The following is a 17,855-nucleotide window of genomic DNA, read 5'->3' as shown; positions in this document are numbered from 1 at the left end:
TTTAACTGTTTTTTTTTTTTTTTTTAACATTTGCTGCTCTCACTGCTTGGGGCTGCCTTCCTCACATATTCCTTTCATTCAGATTCCTGCCACCTCCTCCAAGAAGCCTTCCCTAACCATCCTAGCTACAAGAGATGGTAGCTACCGCTTATTACTCAACTTATTACTCCACTCCCTCTTTCCAACCTTGCTTGGTTTACTTCACAGTCTTATCACTGGTATTTTATTTAAAAAGGCATACAAGGGGACATATGCACACCTATGGCTGATTCATGTTGATGTTTGACAGAAACAACAAAATTCTGTAAAGCAATTATCCTTCAATTAAAAAATAAATAAATTTAAAAATAGGAGGTGGAAAAGGCTACAGAAGTGAAAGAAGAAAAGGAAAGAAAAGAAAAATAAAGGAAAAACTAAAGTGTGTTCTTAACCTGATCATACCTATGTTGGCAAATTCAGTCAATTTAGATTCTTTCATGGATTGTTTGAATAAGTGATCTATTCACATCAACTAAAATTAAATATCTGGAAGATTTAGCAAATATTACCTGTCCATATGTCTTCACAAAAGGGGTGAGACTAGTAATATTACCAAGCTGAATATCTTAAGTATACCTGGCACTTTCAGAAATTATATGGATGTAATTTCCATGTAATTCCTAAGTAAACTCCAAATTCAAGGTGAAAAATCAAAACAAATTCTTAATTAAAAACTCGCTAATATAAACACAACTTGAGTCTATTTCCCGTAGTTCCTAAACTAGATCAGTGAGGCCCTGGGGAAAGAAATGGACTTTTTCTTGCCCCTGACATTGTATTCACAGTCCATACAATAGATTTACAATATAATGCCTATGGATGTGTTTAAGTTCTGGTCTATTAATTCTATTTACTCGTCTCCGTCTCACAGAAATTGGCTCAAGCAGGTAAAGACATATGTACATGATGTTCACTACCGTGTTGTTTATAAAAATAAAAAACCTGAAGCAACTTAAAATGTTAACTAATAGAGAACTGGTTAAATACGTTATGGTATATCTACATAACGGAATTCTTTCCAGCAGTTAAAATTATATAAAATTATATATTTCTCCTGTTCCTATTAGGGAGAAATATTTGTGATTTATTCCATGAAAAAAATGGATAAGTTAAAAATTTGCATATATACACATGGGTGTGTATATTTACACATATCTAATTATTTACTTATAAACACAGAATAAAAGGTTTGAAAATACATTGCAGTGAATATTAAAAATTTGTGAATATGCACATTATGAGCTTTCAAAATCTTTTTTAATTTTTCCTAATTTTCAGCTATTTAAAATATAAGGATGCCTCAATTTAAAAAAATAGTTAAAAAAATTAAAGCAAACACAGAGTCGACATAACAGAATTACAGGTTAAGGTTATATTTGCTGGCTTGGAGTGCAGCATTCATTAAACGGTATCTAGTTCAAGAAACTCTTCCATTTTACAGAAGAAGAAACTAAGACCCAGAAGGAAAATTATCTGGTACTAAGATTTACAACTTCCTTCCTCCCATCCTTGTCGCATGTTCACACCCTGGCAGGTGCTCAGCTCACTACGAGGTTGATGTAATTGGTTATATTGATGTGGAGGAACCTGAGGGTGATCTCATTTCACCGTTGAACTGTGGTGGAAAATTTCACAGTGAGAACAGAAGGGGTTCAATTTTGCCCTCTGAACCAATTATGCAAGCCTCTGATTTACATTGATCAGGACATCTTTTTGGATAGCAAAAGAGTTGATAGAAATTGCTAATGTAAGATTTCCTCTGACTGGGAATGTATTTAATGACTCCTACCCTCAGCAACCATTTGCAGTGTTCACTGAAACACTTGCCCTAAAATCATATTTTATTTAGACCTTGTTAATTATTTTATATGAATTCCATCTTGATGGAAGGACTAGAGCTGAAATTGATTATAAAAATACTACACAGAACTGTCTTTTTTCTCCATATTTTCGTAGTGTAGAATAATGTGCATCAGAAAGAAAGTATGTTAATAACAAAGAGTTTGAAAAATTGTTTTCTAAAAGGGCAAAAAATGCTCACAGCAAAAGCTCAGATTCCAGTTGTAAGTTCAGCACTGGGTTTGTGAAGGTAATCTTTGCGATCTTTTGATGACAGTGTCACCGAAAAGGAGGAAAAAGTAGCCTTTCAATAGAGTTTCAGGATTGTCAAAAGAATATTAAATTTTCTGTCTGAAATGGAGCATAACTCTTGCCTTTTTGCCCAATTTCCCTGTTCAGTGGTTCACCAAGAGATGATCATAACTTATGGCAATCGTCACTAACCTCTTCTGTTACCTTGTGTTGGCCAAGAACCAAAAGTCACATGGTCCTGTGCATCTTTATCAAACAGTTAATGCAGAAACAAAAAAGTATTACTTTTGTCTCAAACTTCAATGGCACTGGACATTAATAGAGTGGTTTGCACATAATGAGGAAAAAAATAATGATCGTGGGGGAGAAATGACTCTCTACTATCATCTTTCTTGACAACAGCTCACTGCCAGCAAAACTATTATTTGAGAAAGTTTTGTATTTATTAGGTAAATCAGAGCCAACCTAGGACATGTTTGACAGGAGACATTCAATTTCCTCCTCAGTAGGACATCTTATTCAATAAAGGTGGCTGAACCGATCTTTCCTTCCCTGCCCTCTGTGGAAAAGTGGTGTGAACTGTAAATCGATTGCATTAAGTCACCAGAGCACTGAACTCTGTTGTCCTGGGTTTGTTTTTCTTTCTCTCCTTTCTTTTTTTAACCTTCTACAGAATGATTTATTTCCTCAGCAGTTTGACTCACATGTTCTGCCCTTTATCTTTCACGTTAGTATCTACTTTGCACAAAATATTCCAGTATGAATACTGTTGGACTCAAAAACTGGTTCAAATGTCATTGCTCTGTACATCTCATTCTCTTGAAATTATGTGATTCTGGAATATATAAGTACACTGGCACTAATGACAGAGAGACCTGAATGAAAATTGTAATTTAAGAAGTCTTCTCTCTATATTTTATTATCTGCCAATAAATCTTTTCAATCAATGTAATTATGGGCTTCCCTGGTGGTTCAGATGGTAAAGAGTCCACTTGCAATACAGGAGACCCAGATTCAATCCCTGGGTCAGGAAGATTCACTGGAGAAGATAATGGCTACCCACTCCAGCATTCTTTCCTGGAGAATTCCATGGACAAAGGAGCCTGGTGGGCTACAGTCCTTGGGGTTGCAAAGAGTCAGACAGGGCTGAGCAACTAACACTTTCACTTCACCTGGGTTCTAGTTTCAGCTGTGATTCAAAATAGCTGTGCACCTTTGAACAAGTGACTATATATAGTTTTCTATGGTTCCTGTAACAAATTACCACAAGCTGAGCAGCCTAAAACAATACAAACTTGTTATTTCATGGTTCTGTAGGTCTTAAGTCCAGTCAGCTTGACTGGTTTCTCTGCTCTGGGTTCCACAAGGCTGAAATCAAGGTGTTGGCCAGCCAGGACTCTTCCCTGGACACTCTGAGGAAATACATGCTTCCAAGCTCATTTGTTCTTAATAGATCATTTGCAGAATTTTGCTCCATTGTTGTAGTTCTGAGGTTTCTTGCTAGCTGTCAGCCAATGGGTTATTCTCAGCTTCTGGAGGTCACCTGCATTTCCTAACTCTGTGTTTCCTTTATTTTCAAAGCCAGAAACATTAGTTCCTCTCAGGTTTCAAATCTCTCCTGCCTCTTCTGTTCCTCTAAGTCTTTGACTCCAGCCAGGGAAGGGTTTCTGCTTTTAAGCATTCTGATTAGATATGGCCCACCTAGGCAATTCAGGAAAATCTCTCCATTGCTGTTGTTGTTTAGTCACTCAGTCACGTCTGACTCATGTTTGACTCAGAAATCTGACAGGTTTCTCTGTCCTTCACCATCTCCTGGAGTTTGCTCAAACTCGTGTCCATTGAGTTGGTGATGCCATCCAACCATTTCATCCTTTCTCATCCCCTTCTCCTCCTGCCTTCAATCTTTCCCAGCATCAGGATCTTTTCGAATAAGTTGGCTCTTCGCATCAAGTGGCCTTAGTATTGGAGCTTCAGCTTCAGCATCAGTCCTTCCAGTGAATATTCAGGGTTTATTTCCTTTAAGATTGACTGGTTTAATATCCTTGCAGTCAAAGGACTCTCAAGAGTCTCTTCCAGAACCACAGTTTGAAAGCATCAGTTCTTCGATGCTCAGTCTTCTTTAAGTACATAAATCAAGGTAAACTGGAAGTGGTCAAACAGGAGATGGCAAGAGTGAACATTGACATTTTAGGAATCATTGAACTAAAATGGATAGGAATGGGTGGATTTAATTCAGATGACCATTATATCTACTACTGTGGGAAAGAATGCCTTGGAAGAAATGGAGTAACCATCATAGTCAACAAAAGAGTCCAATGCAGTACTTGGATGCAATCTCAAAATCGACAGAATGATCTCTGTTCGTTTTCAAGGCAAACCATTCAATATGGCAGTAATCCAATCCTATGCCCCAACCACTAATGCCAAAGAAGCTGAAGTTGAACGGTTCTATGAAGACCTACAAGACCTTCTAGAACTAATACCAAAAAACGATGTCCATTTTACCATAGGGGACTGGAATGCAAAAGTAGAAAGTCAAGAGATACCTGGAGTAACAGGCAACTTTGGCCCTGGAATACAAAATGACTCAGGGCAAAGGCTAACAGAAGCTCCCCATCAAAACATCCAAATTGAAATACATTTGCAAAGACTGTTCTACTGTATAAGGTAACTAATTCACAGGTTCTGAGGATCAGAGTGTAGAGGTCTTTGGAGGGGTCAGCCATTATTCTGCCTATCCCTTATTTACCTCTCCTGTAAAAGTGTCTTTACCTATAAAAGAAGTAGGCTGAGTGAAATCACTGTCTCTTCAGAGTGTGTGGAAGCCATCTTCTGGAAGATCACAATGTAAGTGGGATCAGTATCTGAATATAACATTAAGTCACAATGAATCAGACAGTCTCTTTCACGTCTTCACAGAAACAAGGAAAAGGTCTGTTTGGTGCTAATATTTCTTTTAGACTGCTCTAATACTTGCTTATTTACTTCCTCATTAGGGTGGAGTTTAGAAATAAAGAGAATAGAGAATGGGACTCAATCTACCTAGTTAAATTTGATAACATGATTTTGCTTTCATTGTATTCATTTAACTGTTATCTTCTGTTTATGGGAAGTTTATATTGCCTTTCCATTTATAATACTCATAGAAATTTAATTCTAAAATCAATATATAGTATGTAAAAATAGAATGTGTCAATTTATAGAAAAATATCAAATAAATAATAGCAGGGATATAGATAAGTTTCATACTTTGAACATGGCATAAGAATGAGAGAAAATGCAGACGTGCTGTACTAGATGGATGAATGCTTAAGTTCCTTCAAACTCTTGAAAGAGTCAATTTTACCAATAGGAAAATGGGCCAAATCCTGAATAAGTACTTTTAAAAAAGAGGCTATCCACATGGCCAATGAACATATGAAAAGGGTCTTAGTTTTATTAATAATCAGGAAAATGTATTATTTTCCTGATTAGTGAGACACCATTACATACCCATCAAACTGACCAAATTAAAAGGTCTGACACTACCAAGTGTGGCAAGTACATTGCAGGCACTATTATCTGTAAAACAGATAACTAATAAGAACCTGCCATATAGAGCACTGGGAACTCTACTCAAGACTCTGTAAGGGTCTATAAGGGAAAAGAGTCCAAAGAAAAATGAGTGGATATATATATGTATATATATACACACATATAGTTAACTGATTCACTTTGCTGTACACCTGGAACTAACAACATTGTGAATCAAGTATATTCCACAAATATTTTTAAGAAAAGAATGTATGGGAACAGGAATTCACATGTACTGCTAAGGAGTGCAAAGTGATACTATGGGGAGAAATTGTGAAAGACCTTGATAAGGATCATAAGTTTACTAACTTTCCTATTTAGTGCCCCCGTCCAAGTTATTGCTGTCTTTCATTGTTTCTGAGGTATTTTATACTTCTGTAAACTGCATAAAATTGACAGAAATACAAATTGTTATTTTTCATAGAAATGCAAATTGTGTCCAGTTGGATGGCATTAACAATTACTCAATGTATACTGACCTATTTTGCATCTATTTGTCAAATCTTTTCAGCATCTTTGATGACTATATATTTGCATGCTTTTTGGTTTCTTCTTTGAACTGACTGTGACACTAAGTTTCCTTCATCAATTAATAAATTAAATAAACTCTTTGACATGTATTAATTTTATAATTGTATGAAAATCAAATGGCTTTATATTTTAAAATATGCTTTAACAGTAAAAGCTAGAAAATAGTTGAATATTAACAGGTAAAGATAAGCATCACCCAGAAACTCCACTATCCTGTATATCCTAGAAAAATTCTTTCACTCATGTAACAGAGGGCATATATAAGACTACTGACAAAATATTATTTGGGGACTTCCTTAACAGTCCAGTGGTTAATACTCTGCACTCCTGATGCAGGGAACACGGGTTTGATTCTTGGTCAGGGAACTAAGATCCTGCTTGTTACATGGCGTGGCCAAAAAAGAAAAAGAAATACTATTTGTAAAAGCCTAAAGAATTTAGAAAAGCCCAAATTTTTCTCCACAGAAGCAAGTAATAAATTATATATTAATAATTTATTAATACAATATAAATTATATTTATAATATAAATTATATATCAATAATTTATTAATGATATATTTGTATGATTGAATAATATGTAATAAAAATGAATACAGTAAAACTATAACATGAATGTATAAAGAACATGATATTTAGTAAAAGAATTCAGATACAAAAGAATATATATTTATAATCCATTTATGTAAACTTCAAGAAGGAGTCTAGGGATGCATGCTTAGGTGGCAAAATTAAGCTGTCCTATTTAGTACCCCCTTCTCCAAGTTACTGCTGTCTTTCATTGTCTTTGAGCTATTTTATAGCTCTGTAAACCTCATAAAACTGATAGCAATACAAATTGTTCTTTTTCATAGAAATGCAAATTGTGTCCAGTTGGACACATGCATCCCTACAAGTGTCTAGGGATGCATGCTTAGATAGCAAAACTATAGAGAAAAGCAAGGTAGTGAGTATCACAGAGGTTAGAACAGTGGATGCCTCTTGGATGGGTTAATGTGGCGTTCTGGTAATGTTATATCTTGTAAGCCAGGTGGTGGGTACTTAAATATTTGCTTCACTATTACTTTTTAAAATGTACATGTGTATTTTATACTTCCCTAAATATATCATGTATGGATATAGGAGTTGGACCATAAAGAAAGCTGAACACAGCAGAATTGATGCTTTTGAACCGTGGTGTTTGAGAAGACTCTTGAGAGTCCCTTGAACGCAAGATCAAGTCAGTCAATCCTAAAGAAAATCAATCCTGAATACTCACTGAAAGGACTGATGCTGAAGCTGAAGCTACAATATTTGGCCACCTGATGCAAAGAACTAACTCATTAGAAAACACCCTCATGCTGACAAAAATTGAAGGCAGGAGGAGAAGGGGATGACAGAAGATGAGATGGTTGGATGGCATCACCAACTCAATGAACATGAGTTTGAGCAAGCTCCAGGAGTTTGTGCTGCAGGACAGGGAAATGCTGCAGTCCATGGGCTTGAAACAGAGAAGGCAATGGCAACCCACTCTAGTACTCTTGCCTGGACAATCTCGTGGACGGAGGAGCCTGGTAGGCTGCAGTCCATGGGGTCACTAAGAGTCAGACACGACTGAGTGACTTCACTTTCACTTTTCACTTTCCTACATTGGAGAAGGAAATGGCAACCCACTCCAGTATTCTTGCCTGGAGAATCCCAGGAACAGAGGAGCCTGGTGGGCTGCCGTCTATGGGGTCACACAGAGTCGGACATGACTGAAGCGACTTGGCGGCAGCAGCAGCAGCAGCAGTAGCAGCATGGGCTTGCAAAGAGTTGGACACAACTGAACAACTGAACTGAACTGAACTGAACTATATGACATACTCTTTACCAAAAAAGTCAAACTTGGTGCATCTATTAATCTAAGTCTTTTGGATAAGTCAACAGCTAATTGAAATATTAGAACAAATGACCTCAGAGACCATCCTGTGAATCCGGAAGCTGGTATTTGAAAATTATTCCTTCCTGGCAATAATGTACATCATGAGGCCAACCATAAGCTTGGGCTCCAAATACCCTGCAATGAGAAGGTCTCATAAACACTGTGATCCCTGCTCTGTCTTCCATATGACAGAGTTAACAGGAAGTGTGTTAGGAACAAGTAGTGGCTGCAGCTGTGCCAGTTCTTGAGGAGGATGAAAGCCATCTCAGCAAGTTCTTAATCAAGAAAGAATAGGGGAAATAGAGGAAGTGACAGAGGAAAAGGGAAGAGAAACCTTGCCTTCCAGTTTGTTTTGGGGACCCAGATTTGGAACATATTCTACTGATTGAGATAATTAACTTGGTCTACAACAGTAAAGCATAAACTGGACTGTTCTATTTATTCTGCCTCTTTCCTTTTCAATTCCAATTAGTTTTGGATATTATTTGCTGAAATATTAATAGATTTTTATCTTAGCTATGAATGCATTTTATAACCTGTATAACACAAATGGTGCAACACAGTATGGTGAATGTACTTGTTCAAACTGGCCAGCCCTCATTTGGGTAGTTATATGAAAGAAATGGTGCTGACTAATGAAGTTTGGGCAAACTTAGACTTTAAAAATGGCAACCCACTCCAGTGTTCTTGCCTGGAGAATCCCAGGGATAGGGGAGCCTGATGGGCTGCCGTCTATGGGGTCGCACAGAGTCGGACACGACTGGAGCAACTTAGCAGACTTTAAAAAAGCATCACAATTACCACTATACCTATATATTTATCATTGTTGTTGCTGTTTATTGGCTAAGTTGTGTCCAATTCTTTTGTGACCCCATGGACCATAGCCATGGGGCTATACAGGCTCCTCTGTTCATGGAATTTCCAAGGCAAGAATACTGAGTGGGTTGCCATTTCCTTCTCCAGGGGATCTTCCTGTCCCAGGCATCAAACCGGCATCTCTTGCATTGGCAGGTAGGTTCTTTACCACTGAGCCACCAGTGAAGCCCTACATATTTATGGTGGTGGTGGTTTAGTTGCTAAATATTCCTAAATATACACCTAGGTAGAAAAGAATAAAGGATCTTTTAACCTTTAACATCAAAAAGCTAATCAAAATTGCTCTGAATATTAATAACAAATTACACAGAGCAGAACTCTAGCTCCGTTTCAGCCCAACACTTGGGCTGAATTTGCAGAAGCTACAAATTTCCTATAATCTAGAATTTCTATGCTTTAGTTTTGACTATACTAGAAAAATTAATAATTAACCAATCTGTAGGATAAATGAACAGCTCTACTTGAAAATCACAAAGTAGAATGTCACTATAATGAGATTATAGCTAGAACAAAAAACTATTTCAATAAATGACCATTTATCACCCCATAGCAATAACCTCCTACAAGAATAATCATCAAATTCTAAAACCACTTAATTATTCAGAACAAATTCTTAATTAGGGTGCCTAGAAACCTTTCTTTAGCTGTGTAATCTGCCACCATAATTAATATTAATACTATTGATCCCGTGACTAGATGGTTACTACTACTAATTTGCTACAGCTTTCATTTGTCAAGTACTAACTGTTACTTAGATGTGAAGGTTTGATCAAAGTAGATGAGCCACTTAAAGCAAACATCACCTCCTGGGCAGAGTTAGTTGCTGATAGTTGCATATAATTTTTAAAATTGTGGATAGTTAAAATTACCCTTGAAATTCCTTTAAATCACCCATTTAACATAGGTAATAGTTTTGTCTACTGCTGCTGCTGCTAAGTCACTTCAGTCGTGTCCAACTCTGTGCGACCCCATGGACTGCAGCCTACCAGGCTTCTCTGCCCATGGGATTCTCCAGGCAAGAACCATCTTAACAAGTCAACAAAGGCAGTTTTCCCCACAGCACTGTAACTAATCACTCTCCCGTTACATGAGATACTAGAATAATTTGGAGGGACATGTGTCCAGCTGAAATGTGAACAGGGTAGGTTCTTTTTAACATCCTATAGTGATAAATCTACCCTTTCTCTCTCTTCAGGCTGGATTCTCTCTGTATAATATGTGAAATCAATCAGTTTACATTTCAGGGAATTTGTAAACTTAAATGTATGTGTTTGAAATGAAAGAGTATTTACATCTTTTGAGGAACCACTGGCTCTCTTTCGCAAGGTCTAATAGCTTATTCATGACTCAAGTCAAGATCTCTGGCATTAATTTGGATGACTGGAGACTCTGGGATTTAAACCAGTGATTAATGAGTCTTTAAACAACCGGTTGCCTATGTGTAACTCCCCAGCTCAGTACTGTCTTATTTATTTATTTTTAAACATACCTCAACAATACAATAAATCTTTCAGAGAAGGCTTTGGAATCAGAGAAATCACCATTTAGAATATTGACTGCCATTCCCATTGCAGTGTTCTCATAATAATTATTTAGTGATTTTGAAAAGGTACAAGATCAGGTATGCTTTATACACCATGACTTTGGATATGTTGCAGTCCAGGAATAATCTCCAAGCTCTGTCTTACTCTAAACTAACAGGAGAGGGAAGCCTTGAGCTCTGTACATCAAAAAACAAATAAACACAAAACCCCAAAAGTTTCCATTCTAAGTTATTGGCTTTGCTTGCATGCCTTACTCTTAGTCTCAGTTTTGAACAGAGACTGTCTCCAAACTACCACCCTTTGAAGCACTCTCCTGTTGAGTAATATCACTTTTTAAAATGATTCTGCAGCAGCATCCATCTTACCCTCCCAACAGCCAAATAGGACTCTCCTTATTTTACCAAAGCAAAATATATTTAGATGAAGAGATCAAGTGCCATATTCACAGTATAGATATTATATACCTGACAGGAATCACGATCCAAATCTAGCTTCTAGTTCTGTGTTCCTTCAGTCAAGCTGAGACCTAGAACAAACTGGTTGCCAAGTTCTTCTCTGAGTTTCTGAAGTTATCAAGAAAAATCTCCTGAGCTGTTTTGCTCCGTTTCAGATGCATATATCCAACAACATACCTGACCTCTACTTGGTGAATAAACATCTCACTGTTGTTGCTCATTGTTCTTTACACTATAGGGGAAGAAAAGCTTTTCCTCTACCCTGTTAGGTTCAGTGCTGTCAGAATTGTGAATTAAAAAAATGACAGATTAACAGGAGAAAAGGCATACACATTTATTAAATTTTGTTATGCACAGAGGCATCAGAGAAAGAAATGAGTACCCAAAGAGCGGTAAGATTCAGGAGCTTTTATACTCTCTTAACAGCTTCTTTGGTGGCTCAGATGATAAAGAATCTGCCTGTAATGCAGGAGACCCAGGTTTGATCCCTGGGTCACGAAGATTTCCTGGAGAAGAGAATGGCAATCCACTCCAGTATTCTTGCCTGGAGAAGTCCATGGACAGAGGAGCCTGGTGGGCTACAGTCCATGGGGCCACAAAGAGTTGGACATGATTGAGCAGTTAATACTATATATACTCTCTTGGAGAAGGCAATGGCACCCCACTCTAGTACTCTTGCCTGGAAAATCCTATGGATGGAGGAGCCTGGAAGGCTGCAGTCCATGGGATCACTGAGAGTCAGACACGACTGAGCGGCTTCACTTTTCACATTCATGCATTGGAGAAGGAAACGGCAACCCACTCCAGTGTTCTTGCCTGGAGAATCCCAGGCACGACGGAGCCTAGTGGGCTGCTGTCTATGGGGTCGCACAGAGTTGGACACGACTGAAGTGACTTAGCAGCAGCAGCAGCATACTCTCTTAATAGGTTTGCCAGGTAGCACTAGTGGTAAAGAACCTGCCTACCAATGCAGGAGATATAAGAGATGTTGGTTCGATTCCTGAATCAGGAAGATCCCCTGGAGGAGGGCATGGCAACCCTTTCCAGTATTCTTGTTTGGGAAATCCCATACTCAGAGGAGCCAGGTGGGCTATAGCACATAGGGTCACAAAGAGTCAGACATGACTGAGGCACTTAGCACTCATTCATGCAAACTCTCTTAATAGAGGAAAGTGAGGAACAGAAGGGCACTTCTGGAGGAATAAGTGCTTTCTTAGAAGCAAAGGGAGAAAGGGACCTTATGGAGACACAAATGACTTTTCTGTAAAGATAACAGGACCATTAGGAGAACAGATGGGATACAGGATAGTGACAGTTCGTGACAATGTCTCTCTGGGTGTGATAATAACTTCTCTCCCAGACAGAAGATTAGAATTGAGGAGGGCATTTATGACAATTGAGTTCTTTTGGGAGGCTCTGCTTTTAGGCAGATAAGGGATTTCAGAAGCTCAGATGCCTGTAGTACAAAATAATTCTTATGCCAAAATGGCATATTTTGGCCTGGCATATAGTGATTCCCTTCACAGCTTTTTAAAATAGAGGTTTACTGAGGCTTAACTGAGTCACTGCACATATTAAATGCATGTAAAGTGTTGAATTTTAGCTTGTGTGTACATGTGTGAAACCAACACCACAACTGAGATAAGAAAATGAACTTATCTGTAACCCTCCAGAGGTTCCTTGTGACTTGTTATAATCCATTTCCTTTCAAATCAAGCAACAAAATGAATTGCTCAAAAACAAATCCAGTTAAGTCACTCGTTGAAATCCACTTGAAATCCTCCAATACCTTTTCACTGTCTTTGGAATAAAATACTTACTTGTCTGAAGGCCTTAGAAGGTTGGTGGTCATCAATGGCAACCAACCTGTCTGATGTCATCCCTTTCCCTCCACTATCTTCTCCTGCCTCCATCTCCCCACCACCACCCCCAACTCCCTGCAGTCACTCCACTCTAGTATCTCCAGCTTTCTCTCGGTTTCTAGAATAAGAAAAACATATTCATGCTTCTGTGCCTTTCTACCTATTCCTGCCTCTGGCTGCAACACACATTGTTTGATTTTACATGACTGGCTCTTCTCAATCACATCTCAGCTCAAATGCTATCTAAGAGCCATCTTGGACCTCAACATCCCTATTCCCCATCGCCAAGTCATCACTCATTATATTTCTTTATAGCACCTCTGAGTTTGGAATTCCTTGTTTATATTTTTATAGGTTTATCATCAGGCTATTCCACTGGGATGCAAACTCCTTAGGGGAGTTTTGCATCCTTCACTCTACTCTTCTCCACTAGAACATTCTAAGTTTTCCATTCATTATCTCATTCCAAATCCATGACACCCCAATGAGAGAGGAACATTATAATCATTGTATGAAATCAAAGAAACTGAGGCTCAGAGAGTTTAAGTACTTTTCTCATAATTGTACAGTTAAGAAATAGTAAACCCAAGTAGCCTGGGCTACAGAACCTTCACTTCAACCTCTCTGCCCATTGCCCAAACTAATTAATTTCTCAGCTCAGTCTTAAATGTATTACACAGTATCCATAACACAATAATTGGGTAGTTCTGAACCACTGGTCAGATCAGAGATCAGATCAGATCAGATCAGTCGCTCAGTCGTGTCCAACTCTTTGCAACCCCATGAATCGCAGCACGCCAGGCCTCCCTGTCCATCACCAACTCCCGGAGTTCACTGAGACTCATGTCCATCGAGTCAGTGAAGCCATCCAGCCATCTCATCCTCTGTCGTCCCCTTCTCCTCTTGCCCCCAATCCCTCACAGCATCAGAGTCTTTTCCAATGAGTCAACCCTTCGCATGACGTGGCCAACTTACTGGAGTTTCAGCTTTAGCATCATTCCTTCCAAAGAAATCCCAGGGCTGATCTCCTTCAGAATGGACTGGCTGGATCTCCTTGCAGTCCAAGGGACTCTCAAGAGTCTTCTCTAACACCACAGTTCAAAAGCATCAATTCTTCTGCCCTCAGCCTTCTTCATAGTCCAACTCTCACATCCATATATGACCACTGGAAAAACCATAGCCTTGACTAGACGAACCTTTGTTGGCAAAGTAATGTCTCTGCTTTTGAATATGCTATCTAGGTTGGTCCTAACTTTCCTTCCAAGGAGTAAGCGTCTTTTAATTTCATGGCTGCAGTCACTATCTGTAGTGATTTTGGAGCCCAGAAAAATAAAGTCTGACACTGTTTCCACTGTTTCCCCATCTATTTCCCATGAAGTGATGGGACCGGATGCCATGATCTTCATTTTCTGAATGTTGAGCTTTAAGCCAAATTTATCACTCTCCACTTTCACCTTCATCAAGAGGCTTTTTAGTTCCTCTTCACTTTCTGCCATAAGGGTGGTGTCATCTGCATATCTGAGGTGATTGATATTTCTCCCGGCAATCTTGATTCCAGCTTGTGTTTCTTTCAGTCCAGCGTTTCTCATGATGTACTCTGCATATAAGTTAGATAAACAGGGTGACAATATACAGCCTTGAGGTACTCCTTTTCCTATTTGGAAGCAGTCTGTTGTTTCATGTCCAGTTCTAACTGTTGCTTCCTGACCTGCATACAAATTTCTCAGATCAGGTGTTCTGGTATTCCCATCTCTTTCAGAATTTTCCACAGTTTATTGTGATCCACACAGTCAAAGGCTTTGGCATAGTCAATAAAGCAGAAATAGATGTTTTTCTGGAACTCTCTTGCTTTTTCCATGATCGAGTGGATGTTGGCATTTTGGTCTCTGGTTCCTCCGCCTTTTCTAAAACCAGCTTGAACATCAGAAAGTTCATGGTTCACATGTTGCTGAGGCCTGGCGTGGAGAATTTTGAGCATTACTTTACTAGCGTGTGAAATGAGTGCAATTGTGTGGCAGTTTGAGCATTCTTTGGCATTGCCTTTCTTTGGGATTGGAATGAAAACTGACCTTTTCCAGTCCTGTGGCCACTGCTCAGTTTTCCAAATTTGCTGGCATATTGAGTGCAGCACTTTCACAGCATCATCTTTCAGGATTTGGAATAGCTCAACTGGAATTCCATCACCCCCACTAGCTTTGTTCATAGTGATGCTTTCTAAGGCCCACTTGACTTCACATTCCAGGATGTTTGGCTCTAGGTCAGTGATCACACCATCGTGATTATCTGGGTCGTGAAGATCTTTTTTGCACAGTTCTTCTGTGTATTCTTGCCACCTCTTCTTAATATCTTCTGCTTCTGTTAGGTCCATACCATCTGTCCTTTATTGAGCCCATCTTTGCATGAAATGTTCCTTTGGTATCTCTGATTTTCTTGAAGAGATCTCTAGTCTTTCCCATTCTGTTGTTTTCCTCTATTTCTTTGCATTGATCGCTGAAGAAGGCTTTCTTATCTCTCCTTGCTATTCTTTGGAACTCTGCATTCAGATGTTTATATCTTTCCTTTTCTCCTTTGCTTTCTGCTTCTCTTCTTTTCACAGCTATTTGTAAGGCCTCCCCAGACAGACATTTTGCTTTTTGCATTTCTTTTCCATGGGGATGGAATCTTGATGGAGTCTTGATCTCTGTTTCCTGTACAATGTCATGAACCTCATTTCATAGCTCATCAGGCACTCTATCTATCAGATCTAGGCCCTTAAATCTATTTCTTACTTCCACTGTATAATCATAAGGGATTTGATTTAGGTCATACCTGAATGGTCTAGTGGTTTTCCCTACTTTCTTCAATTTCAGTCTGAATTTGGCAATCAGGAGTTCATGGTCTGAGCCACAGTCAGCTCCTGGTCTTGTTTTTGCTGACTGTATAGAGCTTCTCCATCTTCGGCTGCAAAGAATATAATCAATCTGATTTCGGTGTTGACCATCTGGTGATGTCCATGTGTAGAGTCTTCTCTTGTGTTGTTGGAAGAGGGTGTTTGTTATACCAGTGCATTTTCTTGGCAAAACTCTATTAGTCTTTGCCCTGCTTCATTCCGTATTCCAAGGCCAAATTTGCCTGTTACTCCAGGTGTTTCTTGACTTCCTACTTTTGCATTCCAGTCCCCTATAATGAAAAGGACATCTTTTTGGGGTGTTAGTTCTAAAAGGTCTTTTAGGTCTTCATAGAATCGTTCAACTTCAGCTTCTTCAGCGTTACTGGTTGGGGCATAGACTTGGATTACTGTGATATTGAATGGTTTGCCTTGGAAATGAACAGAGATCATTCTGTCGTTTTTGAGATTGCATCCAAGTACTGCATTTCGGACTCTTTTGTGGACCATGATGGCTACTCCATTTCTTCTGAGGGATTCCTGCCCGCAGTAGTAGATATAATGGTCATCTAAGTTAAATTCACCCATTCCAGTCCATTTCAGTTCGCTGATTCCTAGAATGTCAACATTCACTCTTGCCATCTCTTGTTTGACCACTTCCAATTTGCCTTGATTCATGGACCTGACATTCCAGGTTCCTATGCAATATTGCTCTTTACAGCATCGGACCTTGCTTCTATCACCAGTCACATCCACAGCTGCGTATTCTTTTTGCTTTGGCTCCATCCCTTCATTCTTTTTGGAGTTATTTCTCCACTGATCTCCAGTAGCATATTGGGCACCTACTGACCTGGGGAGTTCATCTTTCAGTGTCCTATCATTTTGCCTTTTCATACTGTTCATGGGGTTCTCAAGGCAAGAATACTGAAGTGGTTTGCCCTTCCCTTCTCCAGTGGACCACATTCTGTCAGATCTCTCCACCATGACCCGCCCATCTTGGGTTGCCCCACGGGCATGGCTTAGTTTCATTGAGTTAGACAAGGCTGTGGTCCTTGTGTGATTAGATTGACTAGTTTTCTGTGAGTATGGTTTCAGTGTGTCTGCCCTCTGATGCCCTCTTGCAACACCTATTGTCTTACTTGGGTTTCTCTTACCTTGGGTGTGGGGTATCTCTTCACGGCTGCTCCAGCAAAGCGCAGCCAATGCTCCTTACCTTGGACGAGGGGTATTTCCTCACCACCACCCTTCCTGACCTTCAACGTGGGATAGCTCTAGGCCCTCCTGTGCCCACGCAGCCACGGAGTGGGGTTGGTCCTCCCACCCGCCACCCCTGGCCTCGGGCTTAAGGGCGTAGGTTATCTCCTCCCGGCTGCCGCCCCTGACCTCAGACGGGGGGTAACTCCTCTCGTTGCTGCCCCTGACCTCGGACACTGGGTATCTCCTCTCGGGCACCCCCCCCTGACCTTGGACGTGGGGTAACTCCTCTTGGCCTCCGCCCTTCAGGCATGGGGTCCTCTCGACTTCTGCCCCTGACCTCGGACGTGGGGTAGCTCCTCTCGGCCATGCTTAGCGCGCCCGTCGCAGCCGCCTAATTTGGCTTTCTCATCTAAAAAACAATAGGAATCATGCAGAATGTAATTCAGAGGAAAATCATGAGGTTAAATACTGATAGGCTAACACAGGTTAAATACTAGTAGATCTGTGCTTCTTCAAGAGCAATCTCTGGACCAAGAAAACCAGTACCATATAGGAGGTTATAAAAAAATGCATTTTTCAGTCTCATCACAAACCTAATGAATCAGAAATTTTAGGGTGGTGCCCAGCAATCTGTGGTGTAATCTTTCTTCCAGGTGACTGTATGCACAATAAATGTGGAGAGTTATGGGTAGGGTGAATTTTTTTTTAGTGTCTGGCACAATATAAGTGAAAATAATGGGGCTGTTGTTAATACAGCCAGATAAATAGTCCAGTGGTGCTTCTCTAGGTACATTACTGATGTTTTAGCAGGATATTTTCTTGTTACACAAGACTGTTCCTCACATGTCAATTTTCAGCATTCTTGGATCTTCAGTGCTAAACATCAGCTACAAATACTCCAAATTTTGTGACAAACAAA

General features: G+C 39.5%; 1 long non-coding RNA gene across 1 annotated transcript in view; it reads right to left on the bottom strand.

Annotated features, from left to right (window-relative positions):
* Positions 1-17,855, bottom strand: part of LOC132343500 (uncharacterized) — a 157,017-nt gene extending 139,162 nt beyond the window's left edge. Inside the window, exon 1 of the long non-coding RNA XR_009492368.1 lies at positions 17,203-17,855. This is a non-coding gene — a long non-coding RNA (uncharacterized lncRNA). The remainder of the gene's footprint in view (positions 1-17,202) is intronic.

This window comes from Bos taurus, chromosome 22 (assembly GCF_002263795.3).
Source record: "Bos taurus isolate L1 Dominette 01449 registration number 42190680 breed Hereford chromosome 22, ARS-UCD2.0, whole genome shotgun sequence".
Classification (NCBI taxonomy): Eukaryota; Metazoa; Chordata; class Mammalia; order Artiodactyla; family Bovidae; genus Bos; species Bos taurus.
Note: the sequence above shows the minus strand (reverse complement) of the source record. Positions and strands in the feature narration are given on the sequence as shown.